Consider the following 5,636-nt stretch of genomic DNA (forward strand, 5'->3'; position numbering starts at 1 on the left):
GACCAAGACTTCTGGGGCTTTATAAAAACAAAATCCGAGAAAGCTCTGACAAAGACTTCTTAACACATCAAAGTTGATGTCAGATTGTGACCGGAAGGCGTTCAAGCTAAGATGATTCCAATGTTTTGTGAATTACAATTGGTAATGCCGCGATGTGACGCAAAATACGTCTACGTATCGTGAGGTCGCCATTCACCACTCATGCTTCACTCACCGTTCATTTCATATGATTTACAGCATCCGCTCGATAACTGACTGCTCTTTAACTGGACTGCTTTTTAACTGGGCGCTCGATAACTGGAGCAAAGTCGAGTTAAAAAGCAGTTATCTGTCAAAAATAAGCGAAATATAACCTCACATTTTACAAATCGATAAACAAAACAAAATATAACAATAGCCTCCGGCTCCGGAAGCTCAGTCCAGTTATCGAGCGGCGTTCGCTTACTGGACTGTCGACAAAGCCCAGTTATCGAGCGGAAGCTGTATATTCAAAAGGTATGAATTTCTGCTGGTACTCCAAAAGAAATTCCTAAGGGAATCTTTGTTGAAATCTCTAGAGAAATTCCTGTAGGAATCCTTGGAGGAATTACTTTGTATAGGAAGGATTTGTATAGGAATCCTTGGAAAATCTTCTGGATTCCTCTTGGCATTTCTCCGCGGATTTCTCCAAGAATTACTTAAGAAGAAATCCTCTAGGAATGCTCACTGGGATTCCTGCAGGAGTTCCTTTTGAGATATCTACGGGCTTTTTTTTAGATTTCTCTTGGAACTTCCCCAAGATTGCCTGCTGGGTTTCCTCCAGAGATTTTCCCAAGGATTCATCCAGCTTGCTTGGAATTTTTTCAAGAATTTCTCTGCGGTTACCTCTAGAAAATTTTACTGAGATTCCTCCAATTATTCTTGATGGGATTGATATAACAATCCCTGTTGTAACTTCTCTGTGGATCGCTCCAGAAATTCTCCAGGATTCCTGCAATGATTACTTCAGAAATTCCTGGAGCACTCCTGGAGAAATTCCAGCAGTAACTCCTTAAATAATCTAATATTATCTAAATAGGATTTCCAGTAGGAATACAAAATTTCTGAAGAAATCCATGAATAAATTACATGAATTTCTAGAGGAATTTCTGCAGACATTCCTGAGGTATTTCTGAAAGTATCCTTGGATAAATCATTAGAGGAATTATTGCGGGAATTTTCAGCAAAATCCCAGGAAGAATTCATGAAGAAATTCTTGGAGACATCCCTGAACGAATCACAGGAGAAAGAAATGGAGAAATCACAGGAGAAATCCTGCAATCCAAGCAGATGTTTCTAGGGAATCCCAGCAGGCATTCCGTGCAAACCGTATTCCCATTTACAGCACATAAATGAAAAACATTTTCTTTGATTTGCAGTACACTGTTGAGAAGTTATTGTTATCATCTCGAAGAGTACTCGCCGTGGAAACTTTCTGCAAGGAAATTATCAAGAAGTATCTTGATCGATTCTTTTTCAATACAGAACTGGGCTTAATCAAGGATAAATGTGAAAGTAATTTGCTATACGAATGAAACAAGGAGTCACTTCATTCAAGTCTTTTCTATATACAAGTTGAAGTACGCCATGTACCGTGAGGTCGCCATTGACCGCTCGAGCTCCATTTATGACTCGTTCATTCGATTTGAGTATAAATGATATGAAACGAGCGGTGAATGGCGACCTCACGATACCTATCTTTTCTCTAGTAGAAGCCTATCTCCAACATACCCAAGGCATTTTTCTTGTTCAAAATCATTTTTATCCATTTATAAGGAGGCCCTCATTTATTATTAACGTGGCATTTAACTGATGCTTATTGTTCATTTGTATATCCTTATTTATTAATCCCGCTTATCACATCAGTGTTCTTCAAAACCTAGAAAGCAGTTCTGCTGCAATTGTTCCATGATGATAGCTGCATCGTGTTTCCTCAGTTTGGACACACCACGTTGATCCCCATACTGTCCACGATGTCCTTCTTCAGATCCAGGTTGTTAAAGTCGAGTTTCAAGTATACGGATTGAAATCCCCCTTCCGATAGGAAGTCTCGCCTGCAAGGCAATCAACTTGTTGCCCGCTAACAGATCTCCATAGTAGCTTTCGCACAGAGGATTTTCCACCCCTGGGTCCACCACGCACTGAAATAACTCTGCGTGTTTAAGCGTTATAACCGGCTCGAACTGAACCATGCGATGCTTCTTCTTCATCAATCAATCCTCCAGTCGCTGTACCGTCGGAATCGCCCCTTTTCCAGCTAAATGTACCCAATCAACCAACGATTTAGCCTCCAGAATCGGGATTGAATCTGCCCTCTAAATTTGGGCTGGCATGAGGCCAATGTTCATCTTCCTCACGGTCGCCAATCAGGACCAGTTCTTCTCAAAGTACTTCCTCCTCTGCAGCCAGATCACGTTCAATACTCCATCATTGGTGCTCACCTCCCGCAGATGCTGAATTTTTGCCGGGCCGAAACCGAGTTGCCGTCGATTCGCATCGGGTCGTACCTAGTTCTGCTCAATGCCCACAAATATCCGATGGAAGTTCTGCGAAGCGTACATACGAGTCCGAGCCTGGCGATAGGTGCTACCCGTATTTGTCCAACTCACTTCTACCAGAGTGAGACCGTGCTGGAAGGTGTTCTGCACTAGGTTCTGCATGTAAAAATGACCACCTTTCTTTTGCGAATCCAGGTTGAGGTTGCAGTCCAAAGATAACGTGTATAGGTTTAGTTTGCAGATATTCCTGTGGGATATTATGCGCAATATTGCTATTAGATAATAGATTTTAGATTAATTTAATTATTTACCTTTCTCCGAGTTGCGTAATTAGTTTTGTTTCGACTTGTTTACATTTGGCTTAAACACCAAGAAAGATGTTTCGATAAGTTTTGTTACTTAGGACGTTCCAATTTTTTTTTGACGAAACAGCTGGGCGTTATTCGCGTTACATAAGTCATTATGCCGGTAAAACGACGCAACGCTAAAAAATCTACTATCGAATTAATTTTCAGTTAGGTAAATATTGCAATATGAAATATGCAAATATTGTGATATTATTTTTCAAAAATTATTGCAGCATACACTAAGCAGATTCTAAGCTACCATATGGGGCAAAAATCTAATTTTTGTTTATTTTGTTACTTAGGACGTATTGAAAATTTGCTCTTGTTTTGGTTTTGTTTTGAGTTTAGGTTAAGTTACTTATCTTTATCGTAGTGTTAAGTTATGGCCTTAACACTATTGTTATGAAGGATATGAAGCATATGGGAGCTGAATTTTTCGTGTATCGGTGAACGATTCACGAAAAATTCCTGCTCAAACGTTGGATTGTGTTACGGGTATAAATATTTGTTACAAAAAAAAAAAAAAAAAAAAAAAAAAAAAAAAAAAAAAAAAAAAAAAAAAAAAAAAAAAACATGTTACAAAAATAAAAGAAAATAAATTATTTCCAAAGGATTAACACATCACGATACGTGGAACCTTATAAATGCACAAATAAGAGACATCACAAGTTGACGCAACACAACACAGAACATAAATGTGCCCTGTTATCCAAATGGATAACACTTTCCGATCACAGGATGACGAGGTTTCTTTTATTGGTTTTGGACCATCAGTCATCCTGGAATTGTATTTTAGTTGGCAGTATGCCTTTTAGTTCACAGTAGTTGTTATTGTGTTCATAGCTTGGTTTTGTCTAGGAAAACTAATCCTAATCGGGCATCTATTCTGCTAAAACCCTATAAATGTTAATTAATACTAGGGGAATATTTACAAGTTAAAATCCAACATATAACACAAAGGACGCAAGAATATTAAACTTTGAACACATTAAACAATTATTCTGTCTTATTATTGTAACAAATATTTATACCCGTAACAATACAACTCATGTATATTCATATGTTCATAGCCATCGCTAGAACCAGAAACGATTTGAAAAAATCGCTTCCCTCCCTTCCAACTTCCACTTACAGCACAGCAGAGATGCATTTGAACGCGTTCTGATCATGTTCTGTTCAAGAGCTGTGCTCACGTGAGCCGTGTTCATGTTCAAACATTTCGGGCGCCTGATCACAGTGCTCTTCGTAGCTAGTAGCAACTGATAGCAACAAATTGCTACCAGTACCGTATATGTCTTACACCTAGTACCAAACTGCAAAATGGGATTTCGAAGGGAAAATTAAATCACGGCATACACCGTGACTTAAATGATATGTCAATTAAGTGGTGGGTCAAGTTATTGAATGTCACAATCTTTTATTTTAGTAATCTATTTGGAAGACATCCGAGCAATTATGGCATAATGCGTGGGCCCCACACTGCGGGGACAACCGACGGATGGTCTTTACCGGGCTGGAAAGTACGCCCAAGAGCACGCCATAATATCGTTGGAACGGAATCGAAGAGCTCATCTGGCCTAGTGTAACGAGAATGGCATACGATACCTAACGATAGCTGAGGGCTCGGAACCATTGCAATGTTGCTTTCTCATCGATAGAAAACTCCTTCCCAATCCAAACAAAACGCATCTGACCTGTCAATTTTGAACACCGCTCGGTGTTCAATCTAGTAATCTAGATCGTGTTCAAAATTTTGAACATGCTCTTGAGAGCTTTGAGGGAACAATTTTTGCACGCTCACAGATCATGAGCGTTCAAAATGCATCTCTGCAGCACAGTGTATATAACGCCTACAAGTTATGCAACCAAAGCGTGCTGTGCCGCTTGACCTTATTCACCTTATTCACCACAAAATCTATCACCTTACGAATACTATAAATAACCCCTTATCCATGGATCGCATCACCGACCCAACGGTGACTCCCAGATCTCCCATCCTTTCCGTCTAACAAATACCCCAGTCCGTGCTGGATGTGGGGATGCAGAGGTGATCTCGGTCTTTAGTAGCAACAACCAGCACACTCTAACATTCCTTTCCCTTCCCAACTGACTATAGGGACGTGGCCGGCGCCGGTATTGATCCAAAATGTATGAGCTGCTAGAATTGCACTTTGAGAATTAGTGGAGTGTCCCAGCCCTTATTCATTTGGATCTCAGTGCAATTGGTACCAGCTCAGATCAATAACGGAGTAGCAACCATTGACATGTATAGTCAGATTTGATCGTTGATCGTTATATTTGAGTATACTGTTACCAATTTCTTAACACTAAAAACAAAAATATGAGTATAAAATATGTTTTAAATTTGAATTTTAATGATTTTTTTCAATTTCAAAAAATCTGTACCATTCTGTACTTTTTGCTGAAAATCTGTAACAGAATCTGTACCAAAAAGTTGAAAAAAATCTGTACTTTTACAGAATAATCTGTACCTGTGGCAACACTGACTGAACATGTTAGCATTATATACGCATGGGGGGGTACACAAGATTTTTCTGGCCAAAATATTCCAAAAATAAAACTTTTGTTTTCGTCTTTTTTGTGATATATATTTTGCTGATTTCGGTTGATGAACCCCTCGTTGCTGTCCCGGTGCAAAAGAGAAGGACTCCGCGAAGGCAAAAGTAAAAGTTTGATTTTTACTCGCTTTTGATCCGTTCGGCGTTTATCGTGTAGTGGTTGACAGTTCTCAGACCAGAACAGCTGATTGCTG

The sequence above is a fragment of the Aedes albopictus genome, chromosome 1 (assembly GCF_035046485.1).
Source record: "Aedes albopictus strain Foshan chromosome 1, AalbF5, whole genome shotgun sequence".
NCBI lineage: Eukaryota > Metazoa > Arthropoda > Insecta > Diptera > Culicidae > Aedes > Aedes albopictus.